Genomic DNA, 19,467 nt, shown 5'->3' with positions numbered 1-19,467 from the left:
TGAAGGATTTGGGACTTGAGCTGCTAACTCCATGAAAGTAGAATAGGAAAAGTCATGAAGTCACATGTAGCTGGCTTGAAAATGGAAATTTATGAATTTAAAGATTGATGAAATTCTGCTTATAATCAGAAGAATATTTCCGAGATTTTCACTTTTTTTATACAATACTGGTGATTTTCCCCATTCAGTCGTCTGTGGTTCAATGATCACTCATTTTCCTTTTTTATGTTTTTGTATGGCATGCTTAAATTAAATATTATGATTCATTTATTGTGGAAAATTGATGTCTTTTTCTACTTTCATCATAATACTGCAGGCTTTTTTCTCAAAGCAGATGAGGTTTCTTGGTCTTTCTTAGAAATGTCATGAGCTGTTAAGGGAATTATATCACTCAATTATTTATGTGTTTTTCATTGTCAGAATATTCAAAGTGAACAAAGATGTTATAAAATAGAAGAGAAAAATAGATGTATATGAGAATTTTTAAATTGGCTGATAAATTTAGTAGCTAATATTTTTAAACAGACTGATCTTGTATACTGTGGTCTACAATTTAAAAAATTTGCAGGTGATATCTCTTGGGAGCTGCATTCTTATTTTTTTTTTTTGGTGGTGGTGGTTTGTTTCTTTGACTTTCAGGATCTTTCCTATCACCTTTGCCAAGTTCTTTGTTTCCTGTGATTCTGATCACAGTGCAGCCTGACTAATGGTTAGAAGTTTTCCACCCAAGCTTCCCCTGTCTACTCAACAAGTCAAAAATGTTGACTTTTCATTCTTTCCAGTGGAGTGAAATTTTTTCATCTCCTTCATTGTGTTATATCTCTTGGAGTCTCTTGGCTCCTGTGTTTGAGGTTTTAGTTCCTAGTACAAGTTCCAGGCACTGGCACATTCTCTGGGAATTAAACATCTTTTTTAAGATGGGTGCTTTGAATGCTGTGACACCAAAGAACCTGTATAAGGCAACAATTTTCATACATCAAAAGAAGGCAATTTTTAGATTTAAAGGGTGATTAGTTGTAATACTTTGTTAAGTTTTGTAAGGACCTTTGACACTGCAAGGAACAACCTGAATCTTTTTCTGCTGATACATTTATCATTAATGGAAAGAAACCTTTAAATTTGACCCTTAAATGTTGTATCTCTACCTTGGTAGACTGTGTCTTCATCAGGGTCAGTGTTCTAATGAGTGGGATGCAGATGTTTTTCTGTCTATAGTCTGTAACAGTGCTCAGAAATAACAGCCAGAATGTACACACATAGAAAAATTCAATACTGATCTACTGTAATTGTCCTCTAACTAGTAAAAAAGCCATTTTTTACTAGGATTATGGAATTCCCATTGCGATCAAAAAGAACAATTTGAATACAGAATTATGAACACTTAAAATGGTACTTTGTTCTTAGAATCAGGCTGCATTGTATATTCTCACTGTGAGAGTGATTTTGCATCTGTTCTGGGAGCAGAGAGCCAATTTACTGAAATGAGAATTTGCCATGTGGAACAGCTGCAGACAGAGGACCTTGAATGAGCAAAAAACTTTTCTCCCACTTGGTCAGGTTTGAAGGGAATTAGTAGATGATATTCTGAGGGAGTTGTGCAGTTGTTCTTGGTGTGTGTGCATGTCTAAGGATAAATATGCTGATTACAAAGGGACAAAGAGAGAGATCTGGCAGCAATTATAAATATTTGAGTTGCACCTTGGACTTCTTCTGTGTCCTCCTGACCCAGGCTGGCAATGCCAACAGGCTCAGCTGGCAGCTCAAGCACCTTTCAGGGTTTGTGAACTCCACTGTGCTGCTGTTGGAAAGTTGGCACGTGCCTATCCTCTGCTCCAGCTGTCAGTGGTGACACTGGCACCAGGATGCCAAAGAGCATGGCTCTGGCTCGTTCTGTTTTGTTGGATGCCTGTCCTGCCTGCTTTGAACCATAAATGTGGGCAGAGGGACTCAGGTGCACCCTTGGCCAAGTGGCAGGAGATCACTGAGAACACAGGAAATGAGGAGGTCACAAGGAGCCCTGATCATGGATCCTCCATTCCTGTTCACCAACAGAGGAGTGTCCCAAAGTCACAGGATTTTAATTTTTAAAAATAATTTAATCCTTTTTATTCTAAATTTAACTCTAATTCTGTAATTCAATTTTTTATTCAAACTTCTACATTTTACTCACTCCCTCTTGGTGAAAAATTGCTTGGGCTGTAAACTGGCAAGAGTTCTCCTGCGTGGTTAGGTAACAAACAAGATCCACTGGATATATTGTGCTATTTTAAAGCTGTGACTTCAGTGTTTATTTTTGTGAATGGTTTAACATGAGCTTCTTTTAAGGATAGGGTAGGTCATCAGTAGGGAAACTTCATATTTAGCTTCTCCATATGCTTAAATTTTTTCAATGTTGGCACCTTGAGAATTTAAGCTGAATGGTGAGGGTGCCTTAATTTGTAATTTACACAAAACAAATCAAGTACAAAGTCAACTCTGACACATCAGTGTTTAATGGGGTATTATGTAATCCAGGCTTTAAAAAGACCTGTTAAAATTTTCTTTGTACAATTTTATTTAAAATACCCCATCACAATTCATTCTAGGGTTTTTTGAGCTTAGCTTGTGGGGTTGTGGTTTTTGGGCTTTTTTTGTGACATTGTGTTTTTCCTTTTTAGTCCCTTCATTGTCTTTAGATAACATATTTAGGACTGGAAAACACTGGCTGAGTAAGTGGCTGGAACTTTTGATGGGAGAAGAGGGTTGCACTTTTAAATTTCTCCTCTAGAAGAAGCCTTTAGGACTATTGTGCATGCACAGGAAATCTTGGTACTGGTGATGAACTCTGATGCACTCTATAGATTTTAGTATTTGGATGAGATTCTCCTTTCATCCTGTCTTCCTGTCCTTCATCTTTCCTTCAAGCAATAGAAAGCCTCAATAAGTTTTCTAACAATGGAGAATGAAAGACTAGATTCTCCAATGTACAGAAAATGAAACCTCATTTCCAGCTGACCAAATTACAGCAGGTTCATCAGCATCTGAACTGTGCTACCGTGGTTATGAACCCAGAGTTTTCAGATTTCATTGGACAGTCTGTTTTTGATGCATACATGCTGTTCTGGTGAATTCTGAGCTTGGTGATCTTGCTCATATTTATGCATAAATTTTTCATTTTTACATTTAGTTGATTAAAAAATTATACCAGCGTTTCTCAGCTTTGTTTAAAATCTGTCATGAGACCAGAAGGATTGAATCCCCGTTTAATGAAAATTCAATTTGGATAAATGTTTATATACTGTCAGGTTTTATTGTGAGTTTTCTGCATAATAGTGACTGTAATCCAGGCATAGCCCTTGCTGTCAGTAAAAGCAGGAGAAAGGGATCAAACAGATGGGACTTGAGAACAGTTCTGAGCGTGGCATATGATACGTGCACTTACCATAAGTTAAAGATCTAAAAAGCTAAGAATGCAATTTCCCTGATTTAGTTACATGCCTTGTTTTCTAGGCTTTGGCAGCCTGACCTAGGTGTTTTCAAATACCAACTACTCCATTTTGTGCATTCCCCCATCTTGTATTGTGCTGACACTTTTCCAGAATGCAAGCCCAGGAAATTATTCACTATTGAATAGCATTGAATACATTAAAAAAATTCTCACTCATGTCATAATATTCCAACAATAGTTTCATCAAAATAATTCACTGTATTAAGATGACAATGTGACATAACAACTACAAACTTTTAAAGGAGGAAGAAGGCTGTGCTTGGAATTTAGGGTATTTTCCATGTCAAGGACAATCAACAGAGCTCCTTTTTTGAAAATTATTGTTTTATGACCATTGCTGTAGCACATAGTTAGATTATATTTGTGTAATTCTTGCACCATTTTCTGAAAACCTTTACTTCCATGTTTACTTTGGGAAGCCTGAAGTGAAGCTGGAATACAAAGCTAGATATCTATAAGCTGTTGTTAAGCAACTCTTTAATGCAGATAGTCCATTCTGTTTTTACTCCATCACCTGTTTATTCAGCAGTGCTCTCACAGGCTGGGGTTGCTTTCAGCACTGTGATTGTTTCTTTAGCTCAAATGGAATGGCCAGTGTGCCTAAAATGTTGTGCCTGTTTCCTCCTTTTTAAAACTCAGCCTGAAAGAAGCCAGGAAATTGAAATTCTGGCCAAAATGTCTGTACAGAGTGTACATTCCCAGGGTAGCATCAGCTTGCCCATGTTCATTTGTTACAGGCAGCACTTGTAATAAATAAATAAACAAATTTAAACCTTCACTGCCTTAAGTAGCACTGATATCATCTACAATGTGGCTATTTCTGTCTTTTTTAATTGGAAACCATTATGCTTTTCTTGTATAACTTTAGATATTTCTTCTCCTTCACAAAATAAGCAAAAAATCCCCGGAGACCAAACCAGAAAACACTCCCAAAACTCGGTGTTTCTGTGCATTCTCTTTCAAGCTCCTGCCCCTTGAAATAACAGGAAGAGGTTGCATGGTTTTGTTGTCACATACCTGGTTTCTTGTTTTAAACCTTTTCAGATTTGAACTAAACAAAAAAAAAAAGTGAAGAAAATTGTGTAAAATCCAAGATACCTGTATGACTTTTACTTGTTACCTAGGTATCCTAACTCTTTTCATATTATCCAGTCTTACTTTTTTGGTTTTTTTTTCATCATTTGGTTGAATTATTTTGCAATCAGCATACAAGCCTTGAGTTCTTTTAATTGGATGCAGATTATTAGAATAAAAACTAAATTAACAAATACCAAATTTCACCTATATAAAATCAGTACTTTTTCAGTTATCCCTATTCTTTTTCTAACAGTCCTCTGAAATTAAGCCCCTTCAAGCCTAATATTATGGTGTAAGAATTCAATAAATAACAAACAGGTTTTAAAATGTAAATTGAGTCTTTTAACATCCTCCCCAGATGCAATAGTGCAGGAGCACATTATATGATATTCATATGAAACACAAAACATCTGATTCATGCTTTCATAATTTAACATTCAGAAGATAGAGACTCTTGAGAAATCTTCTTGTCAAAGTACTTTAATTATTGATTAATTTTGACAGTATCAACACTCCATTTTACAGTGCTTTTTATTTACAGATTTTCCCCTAGATTATTGAATGCAACTTCTGCTGTAACTTCTATGGTAGAAAATACTTTCAGCTTGCAGAATCCAAACACCAGTTTAAAAGTTGTGTGCAATCCAGTTACTTTCAAACATCTGCAAAACTAAGGGTTTTAATGCAGCAGTGGAATAATATTCATATCAAATGTCCTGGCAGATATTCTCCTTGATGTGTTTACAGAAGTTCACCCTTCACACATTTAATTTTGTGGTTTTAATAAACCAGTGTTTATTATGGTTGTTGCTGTTCACATGGTATCATTCCTTCAAGAAGCTCTTGAAGGTCACCAGAAGGTCACTGGAAAAATGTCTATTATCCATTTATCCCTCTAAAACATCTTCTGAAAGAAGTTTTGTGTTACTTTTATTGTTTGGTGGAGGATAAATTAATTTAGCAGTAAAAAGAAATTCAGTATGAAAGAAAGCTTCGTATTTAATGATAGTTTGAAGTTTCTATAGCCTGTATTTATAGTATTTCAGGTTTTATTTGCTTTCTGCTGAGCACCTTAGGCTATATATTCTAATGCTCTTCCTTTGAAAAAAAAAATTTAAAAATGATTGCTAACCAGTGGGATTTCCTGGCTCCTTTTCCATCTTTTGAAGCCCTGAAATTTATGCACCTGCTTAAGGTTATGGTGAAGATGCATTTTCCCAGTGGGAACAATAAGGTAAAAGTCATAATACTGTACAGATAAAATGCATGCCCAGATAATTCAATTGCACTCCAATTTAACAATTCACCTGTGATTCATTCAGTTTAAGCAAATACCCATGAAAGCAACACAAAAATCTTAGTTCCATTTTGTCTTGTTTGAAATGGTTATTCAAAGTAATATTTGTGAAAGAGTTAGAGGAAATAAACGAGAAATTGTGTCAATGTGCATCCAAAGTTAATGTTGATGCTTAAGAAAATGAGGGTTTTAAACCTGTGTCAGCATGCAGTATTGAAAAAACATGGAATTAATTTCTCTTTCCTAGAATACCAAGGACTAATGTAAATCCAATTCCAGTTGATGTAAAGTATGGGAAAACATAGTGACAGGTTTAGCACATACCCCTTTTTAAAGCCACACACACATCTGTAGTTCAGAGATAATAGCAGCAAATTAAGCAGTGTGAATTCTTTCATTTATGTATGTACAGAGTTACTGCCCAGACATAGGTATCCTTTTTTAGAACAACCAGCAATGTGAGTGAAACAAAAATATTTCTGGAAGCTTTAAGTAAACTGTCATCTCTTCCTGGATTCTGGAAGAGGCTAAATTCAGCTCCCCTTGGATTTGGCAAGATCCCTTCAGCTGGTTGAATCAAGAGCTGGGCTATAACCTGGAATTTCAGTAGGGAATGAGAAAAGTGGTTCCCAGCTCAGCAGCTGAGATGGCTTTTTCTTGAGGCTGCTAATAATGCTTGGATTTCTTCATTTGGCACTTAAGTGGGAGGTCAGGAGCCAGTGCTGTGCTAACATTTATTCCCATGTCTCAATATCAAGAATATTTAAATCAGGTGGAACCTTTCAATTTTACCACCACCTTTTCTTGTGCCTACACATCTGTCTGAAGCTGTGTCTTGCCATCATAGTTCAGCAAGGCATCTTATTCTACACAGAAGAAAAACTTCTGTTGAGAAAGTTGATCAGTTTATAGGATGAATCTTACTCAGCACATGCTGTCTGAAACTGAATACAGAATGGAGGTATATCCTGAAAATTGGAAAAACACACATTGGTGAAGTCCTTCCACTGCAAAGGAATGTTCTGTCAAATTATTAGAGTTAGTTTTTTTTTTCCCCTCTTATTTTCCAAGACCCCAGTGGAAAAAGGTTAATGTAGCTTTTATAGTCCACACAAAGAATTTCTAGAAAAAGAAACCATACCTTAAAATGTATGGGTGCAAATTATTGATGGCATATATGCATCTGTCTTGAAGCTAGCATATGCAAATATTCTGCCATCAAACTCTGCTCTTAAATTAACTTGGAAATGAATTAGGTTTGTTGTTGTTCTTACCTCCCTTAGGCAAGAAGGAATTTGTGAAGTGCATAATGCAGACATCTGAAATCTCTCATTTAAATTCTCATCCCTGCCAGTGTCTTAAGTACATTGAAAGCAATAGCATTTCCAATCTAATCCTATCTGCAGACATTCTCCCAGAAGATATGGGGAAAAAAAACCAAACTTTCTGAAAGAAGAAATAAGCTCTGGACAATTGAGTCCATTAAATAGAAATATATGCCAACTATATCAAAATGCTAAATACCAGAACTTTAATCCACCAGAACTCTAGATCCATCTAAATGAGAAGAACAAACAAAACCAACCACCTGTTTCCTCTGTGCTTTACTGCTAAGAAAACCCTTCTTGCTATCTCAAATAGGAAGAGAAGTGAGGCAGAAATGTTTGGATCCTTTGCCATAAGTAAGGTGGGGCATCTGAGATGAGACAGGCAGATAAACTGTTTTATGTGAGGTGTATTGAACAGACAAATATTCTTGTTCTTTTCCTGTACCCATTAATGTAGTTTTTGAATTTTAAACTTACTCCTTGAAGTTATTCCAGTGCAGAGGGGTGAACCCTTTAGGCAACCTGCCAACAGTACATAATAAGAAACAGATTTAGATAAAGTCTCTTCAGAGATAATGCCAGGAGCTTGTCATGATTTTTGGGCTGTGTTTGTGCCTCATCAAATGCATTGTTAGTTAGAAAACTGCAGTTTTCACAAGAATTGTGCTGTTGAAGAAGCTTAGGGCAATATCTGCACTCAGTTGGATCAGCCCACAAATCTGAGGTCCAACTCCAAGTGTTTCAGATAGTTATAATGTCCTAGTGATCCTTGTTAATTAATTAAATGCATAGGATATTTGACAGGGATATCAAATAACAGTCAGAGGCTATCTGTGAAACTGCATCTGGAAGGGAAACATCTGATATAAAGCTATATAAGTTTATAACCTTTGCATCAGGTGCTGCATATTTCTTAGAAAAAAGCATTGGTCTTTTGGTGAATGTATACAATTCTTGCCGCAAGCATTTTGTCTGAACCTTTCCTATTTTCTGATGCTTTATCCTGGCTTCATAAGGCAAATTAATTTTCTTTTTTAAAGCATTGTACAAAAAAAATTTAGAAACTAGTATTTTTTTGTTTGCTAGTTTTTATTAAAAGTTTATTGAAGACAAGAGGGGAAAAGCATTTAGAAATTACTTAAACCCTCAATTTGATCTTACTGGTCTTAGGAAGATCCTCACAGGCCACAAAAATACATGGGAGATTTTTTTGTTCTTTTTTTTTTTTTTTTTTTTTTTTTTTTTTTTTTTTTTTTTTTTTGTTTGGTTTGGTTTTTTTGGTGTTTGGTTTGGTTTTGTTTTGGCTGTTTTGAAAAGTAAAAACTGGAATAATAAATATAACATTTAAAGTGATGGGGCTGAAGTTGATGGGATCACTCTGAAGACTCTTTGAGGCTGCAGAATGGAACTCTGCTCTTGAGTCAGGCTGCCCTTTAATTCTGACGTTCCTTTGTGTCCATTTCTTTTAGTTTCTATCTTTATGTCCCCTCTAACACTGCTCAGGCAATAGTGAGGTTCTGACTTTTGGGCTCCAATCCCATCAGAAATGGGAAGGAGGGCAGTGTAAAGTGCTCCTATGATGGCTGTTCTGGATGGGACATTCCCAGTGGATTGCCTTCTGGAGGAATTTTCAACTTTCTGCTTGAATTTCTCACTGTGGCTGGAGCTCCCAGGAGAGTTTGTGAGGATGACTAAATCCTAAAAATTGAGTTTTTGCTAATCTTATTAGGGAAATACTAGCAAAAAACCTGAAGCTGACTTTCACCCCCTACTCCCTTCAATAGGAAAAGTTTATTTCAAACATCATCTTAATAAATTAGTATGGTGGGTAACATACCAATATATACCAATATAAGGCTGTGGTTGCTGGCTGAGGTTAGGGCAGCAGGGTGACTGTGTGCTGATTATCTTTGAGGACTCTGGAGGAAAAGATGGAGAGTGAGAACTTTGAGTTAGTATAGACAGAACATGGGAAGATAAAATTGTAATTTGATGGATTAATAAGCCAGCAACAAATAATACCAGCTGCTTAAAGATTTTTCTAGACTTTTCCATTCAATACCATCAAAGTCTTTGTGGACTGAAGAAAATTACATGGAAGGGAATGCTGCTAATAAATCTGTGGTGCTACTTCCATGCTAAATTGCTGCTGTTTCCATGTGATTTGCTAACTCCAAACCAGAAATCATTGGGACTTCATGTCGCTGCATTGTACAGAGTCTACACCATTTTTTTTTTTGTCTTTTTAAAAACCATGTTCCTTTTGTTTTGTAAAGCATGTTATGAAAGCAAGCATCTCTATGTACTGAACCAGTTCCTGTTCCAGAACTTGATGTTGTGGCTGCTCTGGCAGTGCCAAGGTGAGATGCTGATGGTGTGTGGTACAGAAAGACTTTGCCAAAATGGACTCAAAAAGCAGAGCATGATTTCCATGCTGCAGTATTTCTTCAAATCCTACAAGAGATTGTCAAAAAGGATTCTATTAGTTTTGCTTTTCTCTGTTTCTTTGACTATTTTGATAATTCAATTTGGGAAAGAGATGTTTTTCTTGTGGGTTTCTGCAGAGATGATAAGTTAATACTACTGGGTTTATTTGTTTTTAGGAGTGGGGCTGAGGGCTAACCTCTTTACATTGGAACTTTAAAATTATCCTGGAACCAGGAATTTCTAACTCAGTGGAACAGATTTCCATCAAAGACATGAATTTCTGAAATTCAGAAAGGAAATAGCAGCAAGAACTAAAATTTGATGGGGTTTTTTTTGTGTATACAGCTAAAGTAAAAACATCCCAAAGCAAGAAGCAAAGATGCTCTCTTTTGGAAAGAGCAAGTTCTCATAGCAGTGGTTTTAAAATGCTCAGTCTTGTAAATCCCTGAGCACTCTGTGTTTGAATAATAATGATTTACAGCAGTGGAAATGCCTGGTGCACTGCACTAAGGATTTTTATATCTATCTCATTTTTGCAAGTAGTGCACAGTAGAATATTTCCTAATAGAAGAAAATGGACAAGATAGTGGAAATATATGCAACATATTAGCAAAAAATAGACTGTATGAATTTTAAATAAAGCCCAAAGTTAATTCATTATGCATGATGGATAACTATAATATTTGCCAGGATGAAATTTCTAGTAAATCATCTTATTTACTGAATCAAAATGATTGTGCTCTTGTCCAGAGTGACTTGCTTTCTTTGTGTAGTTTGATTTGATCATGATGTAAACATAAATCAGAAAACAAGATGCTGCATATTGACAGAACTGGAATTAATTTTTTATTTTTAAAAAACATTGCTACAGAATTATCCCAAGTGTTGTGGTTTTTTGGGTTAGAAGGAAGACACTGCTGTGTCTGTAGCTGCTTCTGGTAGTTTCTTCAAGGTTTTCAAAGATAAATTTCTCTGCTATGGACTTTGTCTTGCCACAGTTATTTTCAATAATCTGTAATCACAGATTATTCACACTTTTGATGGAACCACACAGATCACAGATCTGCCTCAGTCATCCCAAGTGCACTCATTCTGTTTAAATGTTCATTTTGGCTTGCTTGTCTGGCATTTTGTCATAGATGTCTAGCAGTAATCTGAGGCTCAACACAGCATAAACAGAGTTGCTCTTAATCTTTTAATTATTTGTTGAGTTCAATCCCTTTCTGAACTAGATCCTGGCAGTGTATCCTTAGAGCCATAGTGTCCCCAGGGTCTTACTGAGAAAATGTAACCCAGTTTCACCCCAAATATTCTCATGCTGCCTAACAGGGAACAGTGTTCTGCTCCTCTCTTGGTGAAATTCCTTGTTGAGAAAAAGTGTTTTATTAATATTAAGAGAATATTAACCAAGATTTCCACCCCTGCTCCTCTGTCAAACAAAGTGCTTTCACTGTGTGAGCTTGAAGCCCTGAGTGGCACAAATGCTCTGTCCCCCCAGTTCTCCTGATCATCTGTCCAAACATGAGAAAACTGACATTAAAAATAACACTAAAATAAAAATGACATTGAAAATAATCACAATCTGACAGCAATTCTTAGGTAGGCATTATATTGTTTAATCATTTGCTGAGCTCCATAATTTTGAAATTATGCTGGAAATTAGCTGCTGATCTTTGTCCTGCATATCAAAAATGTTTACTCTCTGAAAATACAATTGCAAATCCAATAATTGAGGAAAAAAATTAAACTGATAAGTGAAGACAGTGTAGCTCTAAAGAATAAACCAGTTTGTTTAAAATAACAAAGTTATATATGTAGATATACACATGTATTAATTTATATCTGTGTATGAAAAGGGTCAATCTCATCTATTTCATGATGACAGATTTCTGCAGAAGTAACAAATTGGAAAAATCTTTGTTACTTAGCAAGGAGGCAAATTATAAATTTTAAATATACACACAGGTCTCTTCAGAGTGTCAGATTCTTATACAGAAAAGATTTTATTGTGATGGTATAACCAGAAACTAGAAAACCTTGCATTTTTTCTGGAAACTGAGATTTATTTTTTTCTGTGAACACTTTTTGTCCCCTTTCTGTAATTACAAATGCCTTGCAAATTTGTTGCTCTGTGTGTAGTTACTGAAAGGCCCCAATAGTTCAAATGCATTACAGGGGAAAGCAGGAATGGACAAAATTAATCGTGATCAAATGGGGGTGGTTCAGGTCTTCTCTGAAGTTGTATCATTTTATTGCTATAATTTATTTTAGTTTAGGGATTAGGTGGTGTAACCTGAGCAGGATTATCATGGTAATTCTGGGACACAGTTTTTAGGTGTAGAGAGAACTGCAGCATTACATGACAGAATGAGCTTGCATCATTTTGAAGAAACCATGGATTCATGCCTAATGAATCATTGTTCACCAAAGGATCAGAGTTACATAATTATGTGGTGGAAAAGAAAAACTACAATCTCAGCCTTTTATTACTTGCAAATGTTTGCAGAGTAGCCAGGAAGAAGGCTTAGTGTGTGGAAGTGGGCAAAATTCCAGATAATCTTTTCCAGTATTGCTTGCCTTGAAATGCAGCTAGTTCCTATAGTAAAAACCAGCAAGATGCAGTACCCATCAGTTGTTTTCACCAACTTAATCTCTGAAAACAGGCAAGTAATATGTGAAAAATGAATGTAAACTTTTTTTTCCTTTTGCAAATAAAATGTAAAATGTGGCTTTTATAGAGTAAGTGTTGTACAAGCTAGAGCTGTTAGAGAACTGGCTTGAGTGGGTTCTCAATCAATTAAAAGCTTGCATTATAATTTACCGTTTCAGTTTTCATATTAATTCATATTAACACGTGTAAGCTTTTCCAAGTGTCTTTAATGCTTTATCAGTGTTTTGTGGGGTATAAGGAGATTGAAGTATTTTTCTTTAGCATCATCCTTAGAGCATAGATGTTAGTTTTCATTATATTTCTATTACACGAAAGTGTCAATAAATATCTTTATTATCATCTAAAAAGCCTGGATATGCAAGTGCTATTCTCCTTTCAATTTATGCTCAGCTGGAATAACAGGGAGGTCTAATAATCATATGAGAAATTTACAGTTATGACTCCTAAAGTCATTAAGCAGTTTGCATGTAGCTAATAGGGACTGTGTTATGCTTTATAAAAATTAGGTACTTGATTGTTGCTTCTTTTTAAAATGTGCACAAGTGTAAAAATAAAAGTATATCAATTTTCTTAGAACGGGTTTCTGGAGCTGACACTGTGCTGTGTTTCTTTGTGCTGGAGAATTCTTGATCTTTTGTCAAAATCTAGAGGTACATTCCTGGGATATTGTTAGAAGAATCTGTGATATATGTTAAATCTCAGTGTTTTGCTGCCTTCTTTTTAGCAATGATTTAATCCTGAACTTTTCAGAAATAGTCATCTGCTCCTAAAATAGGCAACAGCTTTTAGCCTCTAATGATTATTGACCAGATGACATTTATACTTTCTGTCTGTCCTCTTTGAATGCAGAGTCAAAGTTCATTTGAAAAAGTTGTTTTGCCTTTTTGCCTGTCTTGGTATTTAGACTGAAATAAATCTGAGACTTCAAACCCCTTCTGGTAGAAGTTTGCACTTGCTGTGGGGACATCTTGATCTCAAGGAATTTGTAGATCAAGAAAACCCTGTCACAGTCAGAGATTTCAATGCACTTCAACCTATCCTTGACTTCTTTGTGTGCTTAGAATGTCTTTATGCCACAACAGCTTCCTCATAAAATAGGATATTTTTGTACTATTACCTCTCAAACACACAACTCCAGTGACTTTGTAAAGTGGGCTTATCAATCAACACAATAGTGTTGAAAATTGGTGATTGAAACTCATTTCAGTTTTGTCTGGTGGACAAAATTGGGAGGAGTCATCCAATGTGTTTTTTGCTAGTCAAGCTTATTATCTGCAGTTTGCCCTGGTAAACCCTTATGAGGCAGGTCTCTGGTGGTGAGCTGGGTGTTGATTATTGAGGACTGAGGGCTGTGCAGGTCTGCTGGGGGAGCTGTGTGGTCTCTGGTCACACGAGGTGGAATGCACACACTGCTCTGCAGGCTGCTGCAATGATTGCAGTTTCCTCTGATGTGACATTAATCCCAGCCTGATCAGTGTCTTAAATACTACCTAATCACAGCAGTAGCTAAATAAATAATGAGAAGTGGCTTTTAATGGAAGAGATTCTATATGTATATGTATCACTCACTGAAATTTCTCCTACCATCTTATCTTGGGCACTAATATTTTGGGAGCTACAGCCTTGTAGCCTGTTCCCACTTATCTGTTAGTTTCCTTTCCCTACTCTCAGAAACCAGTGTGTCAAACCAGCAAGGTCAGATTTAAATCTTTGTGACTGGAGACTGCATTGTCTCTTGACTTAAGATTTCAGAGATACTTCTGTTTACAGATATTATCTTCTTTTACCTCCTGCTGGAACTGAATCCTTTGTGATTGCCATTTCATTGTCTTAGATACCATCAAGCAAAAAATGTATCCTTTATGCATATAAACAAACACCTAATCAATTTTCTGCTTTTGCACTTCTCTCTCAAGGTCTGGTCTTAAGAACAAACAAATAAAAACAGGGAAATGGTTTACTTATGGCTTCTTTTAATCTGTGGGGCTTTTTGTATGTGTTTTTTTTTTTTTTTTGTTACAATTGAGATCAGTCCATCTAAAATATTTTTGTTGACCAGGAATGTATGTCATTAGGATCCTGCTGGGAGCCAGAAATGCAGCCTTGCAGGGTTGCTCAAGGACAAGAAATCATAACAATGATTAAAAACCTGATGCATACATGAGAGACGTGATGCTTTGCAGAAAGCATGTTTTCAAAGAAGTGTTGCCATCTTGGACCAATGAGCCTTTTCTATTCTGTTTTGCACAAACTACCTTATATAAGTGCATTGGTTCTTTAAATGAAGCCCTCTTGCTTCTCCATTACACAAAGAACTATGTTGCATTATCCTTTTCCCTGCTCCTATAGCCAAAATGCCACAAATGTATTGCACACCAGTGCTGGTTACTCCTGGGTCAGTATTGCTGAGAAATTCTCTAACCTGTATTCCATCTAGCCCCACCTGGGGTTTGTTATACCAGGAGCATGAGCACTTTGTTCAGCTCAAGCACCAGGATTCCACATTCCCAAGTTCTCTGCATGGAATGCTGTGCAGTTATGAGGGTGGAATTCTGCAGCCATGAATGATCTAACAGTAACTACTGAGTGTTGGTGCCTATTATAAAACCAGGCACATAAACCAGTACAACCCAATATTTATGAAATGCTTGCTTTCTGCTGCTGTCAACACTTACTAATTACTATTGCAACTATTCATTACTTGCAAATGGGCTTTTTGGGTTTTATTATAATTAAACCAAGATAATAGCTCTTTATAGTCCCTGTGACAAATCATGATGAATTAGTCAACTTATCTCCTCACCTATTTCTCTTCTCTTTTTCATTTAAGGTATTGCATATGATTCTATGTTTTAAACTATATTTGTAACTGCAAAGGAATTTCTAAGTATTGCCCTTAATTTTTACACAAGTGCACAATTCCACATCAATGTGCAAAGTCTTTAGCTTAGATGTAATTTCAGCAATAGAATATTTATTTGAAATAACAATATAGAATAAAAAACTGTAAATGATATGTAAACACATTAAATATATTAATTATTTAAAATATAGTTAAATATATTAGTCTTAAATTTGACTATGATATTGACTTTCTTGGAAGTCCATGGAGAGAGCGGCTGACTGACATATTCTATGGAAATCTGAAATCCATGCTGTGTACAAGAGCAATTGTTAACTTAAAAGCAGTTATAATTTTATTTCTAGTCATTTAACTAGAGAGAAACTTGCTGCATACAGGACAGAGACTCCTGCAGAGCTGCGAAGGGACATCCAGGGGAAAATGCATTTTGAGGATGTTCTTTGGACTCTTGTCTTTTTAGACTCCCATAAATGAAGTCTCGAGATATCACCTCTTTTCCAATATGTGAATAAACATAGTTACTGCTGTTAACAGCAAATCCTATCTGAGCAGCAATCCTACAACCTCAGTTCATGTTTCAAAGCAGATAAAGAAAATATCTTCAGGAATGAGGAGCCAAACCAGTCATTTAGAACATTTGTCTGTATTATGTGCCCTGATCTGCAACTATCAGAAAAAATTCATTGCAATAATCACTTCACAGTGTTAATGATCCAATAGGATAAATGGTATTTGTTAAAGTTTTTAGAAGCCCAGGAATTGACAAACTGAAACAAAAACTCAAGAAAGAATCAAGGAGGGCATTTATCTTGATCTGGTGTTAAATTTTTATAGTACTTAAAAGCTTTCAAAGATTGGCTGCTGTACTTTGAGGTGCAGAACTTGAAATAAAATACATAGCAATAAGTTCCTGCTAGTTTAGCATTTATCTAGATAGTATAAAGAGACAGTAAATGATGAACAATAAAGGGCCAATGAAAAATAAAGTATTAAAATATATTGCATGTATGAGCATATACCTTCTCTGAAGTACACATGTGGTGCAGCAACAAGATCTCCTATGTTGGATAAAACTTCATCCAGTAGCTCTGCAGCCATCCAAAAGTGATCCAGTCCTTCTTTTTTATCATACTTGTTCTCTCCAGACTTCCCTACATGAAAAGCAATTCCTAAATTTCAGACTCCAAACGCTTTAGTGAAGTGACATAATTTCAGTAACTAGTCAATGTCTTAACATGAAGAAAGTTTAGGTTTTCCAGTGATTCTGTTTTGCATATGGCAAATGTTTTAATGTTATACTTTTTATATAGGCCTCTGTGCTATTGAAAATATCATAATTTAATCTTGGTCCTATGATTTCAAAATCAGTACATGCTCAAAAGAATCAAAGCATTGTCAATTATCAGGCTACCACAGTGTACTTTTGGAAGATTTTTCATGGCAGGCACTATATTTCAGGGTTGGTGGTTTTTTGTTAGGTTGTTGTTTTGTGGTTTTGTTTTTGTTTGTTTGTTTGTTTTTAACAGAATTAGCAACTCAGGTAATTAAGCTTACATTAGATCAAATAAATGAGCTCTGAGAGTGAAGTTAAAAGCTGAAGGTTCTTCAGCATAATTGTAACAAATTGTTGGTCTGACATACAAGGTTAACAGCAGCTAATAGCTTAGAAGGGAAAAAAATATCACTCAATCAATGGGGAAATCCTTTAAAAAAAATTTTTGCTGGTCTTGTGTATATGAGGGAAGCAGGGCACACAGCAGAGGACAAAGAGATTTTGACTTGATATTTAAGAACCTTTAAAGATTAGAAAACCCCCAAATGCACAAAATTTAATTAGAAGTTAATGATTTGGTGTTGTGGGGAGCTGAAGGGAGCAGAATTGGGAATGGCTTGTTTGAAATGACCTTGCTGTCAGGGTTTCACATAAGCTGTTAAATGCATGCAAAGAGCTGCCACAAAAATCAATGGAATAAAACATTGCAGTGTTCCAGTATGGAAGCATAAATTACCATTTTAATTTTCAATCAATAAGAAAACAGATATCCCTGAAGCAGTAAAACATGACCTGCACACAGATCTTCATTGCAGGACAAAAGAGAACCCAACAAATATCCATAAAACTCTCACAGATGTTTTCAAGAACAATTCTGGCTATATAAAATAGGCAGAACAGTGCTGCTTCTGTGTAATAAACTGATCTGCTCACAGAATAATGCAACCTTCTTCACAGTTTATTATTTGCAAAGCTTTTTGACAGCTCGCTTGAGAATTTGCAATGGTTGTCCCTGTTTTGTTTTCAAGTTTGTGGGACTGGGCAGCCTTTGAACAAAGTCTCTGGTACAGCCCTGAAAAGGTGTCAGGATGGTGCTGCCCAAAAGACACTGAAGAGGGAAATTGAGTAGCACAGGGAACTTCATTGTAGGCCATAGTTTTACAAATATTTAGCCTTGATTGTTGCTGTAATTACTAGTTTATGGTAGTGTTTCATGGTAGTCTTTGGTAGTCGTGTTTGGATGTTTCTGTTGAGAAGGTAAACTTATTACAGTAAAATCTGATTGCTTTTCAGTTTGAGCATGAAAGAAAGGGAGCTTGAAAATCCAACCCATCGATACCTGGAGTTAACTTCAAACCCTATTTTTAGGACAGTACTGAATAAGATTTAATTGTTTCTTCCTGTGTTTCCAGATGGTCAGCACACAGTTTGAAATGCTTTAGTCACTTGGCTTGTATTGAAAGGCTTCTCTGAGTACCCAGTGTTTGGTTTTGACTGGAAGTAATTTAATATCTGAATCACAGCTCCAGAGATCTGAAACTGAGCAAGATTCCTGCACATGCTGTAAATTGCATCATCACTGTAGACTGTGCTCATCCTATATTTATTTTAAAGATACTCATAGAGAGATAAAATGATGAAGCAAGACAAAAGTTTTCTAATTTGCCAGCAATCTTGTTTAAGTGGGAAGGTCCTAGCTGACTGGAAGGTTAAGTGGGAAAAGCTTGTGGTCCTTTTGGTTGGCTGGAAGGATTTGGGGTCCCTATTTGTAACTAAAATCAGGGGGGAATCCAGCTGGTGTGTGCAGGATCAGTGTCACCATCAGGGGCTGTCACACACACCTGCAGCTGCTGCAGCTCCCAGAGAACCCAGCCCTTGGCACAGCTTGATCAGTTCAGTGGCAGCAGCTCAGTGCAGTGATGGAATCAAGAGATCTTTGTTAAACCAGTGAGAAAATATTTACAATAGGGGTGCAGGATCTCCAGAGGACTGGCACATTAGCAGGACAAGGGGATATGAGTTAATAATAGGGCTCTTAGTTTTGTAATTCATGATTAATTATGTGTTATAAATCACCTCATCCATATGATTTTTTTTGCAAAATTTCAGTTTTGAATGAAACCAGGATGAAAATAAATCCAAGTTATTTCCATTTACTTGATTTTTGCAGCAATTCTATCCAACCAAGGAGTTGGCATAATTTCTTTTCTGAGACACAAATCTGTCCAAATGAAACAAATCAGTCATAAACTCACTGGAGGGTTCAGTGTGTCTCTTCCTGACTTTGTAACAAAGCTCAAAACAGAGTGACTAAGATGAATATGAGTTCATACCCTGGAATTCTACCTTTAAAGGGATTGTGCAGTTGGACCTATAATAGGATCTGTAAGTGATCTCTTGCTTCTGTCAGTGGGAAAAGTCCTTTAAAGAACTTCTTGTATGCATTTTTGAAAAATGTATCTTTACATAGCAGAATAAATCCTTTGTGATTTTATTGTGAGCTAGTTTTGCCAAATTAACACTATGTTATAATCATAGCATAGCTTATGCTGTTAAATTCTTTCCATCTTCCTTGCTAGGACAAAACAAGGTTCCTCTTTCCCAAGCATGTTATTTATGAAAAAAAAAAACAACAGATAATAGCTGGTGAAGCAAAGTAGATATTTTAGGGGGGAATTTACAAGCCATGAGGTGAATTTTCTTTTTTATATTACTGATTTTATGATCACTTGTTGAATATATTTTATCAATTTGCTATCAATATCCACAATGTATTATTTTGTATTCAAAATTTAGTTTGGGTTTAGAATCTGTATTTTATAAGAATTTAATGTTCATTATTGCAAAAAATACTTTAAAGATTAATTTGAAATAACAAAAATTATATCCTTTCCTGTTACATTTGATGTCCTGTTAGTTTCGTATCTTTGTAACTTTTCATATTTGTGCTTAGAAAAGCACCAGCACCATACCTTAAAAACCTTGGCACACAAAGTTAGTATTGCATTTTGCTGAATTTCTATGTATGAAAATAGCCTTCAGAT

At 35.8% G+C, this 19,467-nt stretch overlaps 1 protein-coding gene across 1 annotated transcript in view; it reads left to right on the top strand.

The window, feature by feature from the left end:
• NRG3 (neuregulin 3) overlaps positions 1-19,467 on the top strand; it is a 337,142-nt gene that overhangs the window by 142,177 nt on the left and 175,498 nt on the right.

This window comes from Erithacus rubecula (assembly GCF_903797595.1).
Source record: "Erithacus rubecula genome assembly, chromosome: 9".
NCBI classification, from domain to species: Eukaryota; Metazoa; Chordata; class Aves; order Passeriformes; family Muscicapidae; genus Erithacus; species Erithacus rubecula.
The sequence above is the reverse complement of the archived record's forward strand: the minus strand, read 5'-3'. Positions and strand labels throughout refer to the sequence as shown.